Consider the following 2085-nt stretch of genomic DNA (forward strand, 5'->3'; position numbering starts at 1 on the left):
AAAAAACATCATTATAATCTGTTAACTGTTTAAAATTAATATTATAATCATCTTTATTAACTGTTTTAATTAGCATTATAAACATATTTAAATGAACATCTTTACCTGATCTAAAATATTGTAATTGTTTTATTAAGAAGACAGAAAGATATGTATCCTGTTGTTGATGAAGAACCTGACTGTCAAACTCACTAAAGTTGGGTTTTTCTTCTTATTCTGAGTGGTCTCTCAGTTGCTGGAAAAATGTWTGTAAACAATAAATTACTGAAGACGACACCTGATCTCTTTGTGAATTCTTTTTTCRTTAAACTCCACTTTCATGTTTAAAAATGCTATGATGGCTTCTTTGAGAAGGGTGTGGGATCTTTTTTGGAGAGAAAAAAGGCTGTAATAAAGTTTACCTGCTGTTTAATATTCATTTAAGTTCAAAAATGTCTGAACTACATTTTCCTTTTACTGTGTATAGATGCATGTCACAGGTTTATKTCTCCAACTGTGCATGAGGAGCAGATCCACATCAATTTAAAAAAAGTTAAAGAGGAACCCATAAAGATAACGTGGATATTTTTACTGCATAATTAAACAGAAGAGTCAGAGGAACACATCTGAGAAATGTATTTAAATRATCATATTTTATGCAGGATCTCTGTCTCAGAGGCACAAACATAATCCTTGTATCTGATCAGGATTGAGGAGCGTTTGTAACTTGTCATATTTTACCATAAAAGACAGTAAAAATAAGAAAATCTACACAGGTAAGAACCAGTCTCTTCTCTCACTAATGGTGCATGAATGTTTTCAATAGATCATACAGTTGAAGGGCTTTTGAAGYAGAAACTTTTAGGACCAGTATGGAACTGTTTGCTAAGAAAACCAGAATTTTGTGTCACTTTTAGCATTCAGCTACATGTAGCAACATTTTATTGGTCCAATGTTCTGCAGGTAAGTATCAGAACCTGCTCTTTRAAAGAAAACATGGCCTTCAGTTCAGTAGTGAGTATTACACTATTAGTTCATAAATAATTGAAAACAGGAGTTTTTCAGCGTTTAACTGGCAGAAAATAGTTTATAAATCAAATAAATGACCCATCATTGTAACTTTTAATGGAAAACATCTGGAAGAAAACTGGTCTCTGCTGTCTGATCATGGAGTACAACACATCCACTGTTGAAGCAAAGGTTATTTCACAAACCACCTTTGAGGTGTTTCAGTATAAAGCTGAGAAAAAGGCAGGGTATAAAAAAGTATAAAAAATATAGCTGATTTTGAGAAACCTTATGTGAGTGTGTGTGTGTGTGCGCGCGCACACACACACACACACTCACACACACACAAAGCTGCATTGCAGTGGAGCTTTATAAAGTGGACGGTGCTGCAACAGAATCAGCAGGAAGGAGCAACCTTGGCTTTTCCACATAAAGTCAGTCCTGCAGAAAGAAAACAGAGAAAAACATCAAGCTAAAATTCACAGGACTCTTTTCTCAGACATCAGTCTGAAATGTAATGTTAGACTCATTGCTGGACCCAATGAGCTTGTTGGTGTCCGGTGCCATGTCCCAGATCACTATCAACATGGTCAAAATAAACAAATTTTGATACTTGATGATCCTGATATCATGAGCGTTTCCAGAAATACGGTTTTATTTATTTATTTATTTTTTTGCCGCTTTGGAAAATGGGTCTGGATCATATTTTTTTAGCAAATTCTTACAAGAATTTCTTGACATTTAAACAAGGACACCCCAAATTGTATATCAAGACTTCTCAGCTGATATTAAACAGCTTCAGTGAATTGGAAATGTAGAGAAAATCATTGATCCCTGTTGGTACTGCTCAGAAAAGTGCCTCAAAGCTTCAGAATTGTTTCTGACATTTTCTTCCATGGATCCACAGATTAAGGAGTTTTTAATTCTTATTTTGACAAATTCTGGTGACTCAGTCTTCAGTTTCATGTGTAACATGAGACAACATAAAAAAGAGGCAAATTTAAGCTGTCTGACTCCACCTGCAGGAGTGCAGCAGCAGCTTAGATGTTTTTACAAACACATTTAGAGGAACACACACACACACACACACACACACAC

The sequence above is a fragment of the Austrofundulus limnaeus genome, unplaced genomic scaffold (assembly GCF_001266775.1).
Source record: "Austrofundulus limnaeus strain Quisiro unplaced genomic scaffold, Austrofundulus_limnaeus-1.0 Scaffold276, whole genome shotgun sequence".
Taxonomy (NCBI): Eukaryota; Metazoa; Chordata; class Actinopteri; order Cyprinodontiformes; family Rivulidae; genus Austrofundulus; species Austrofundulus limnaeus.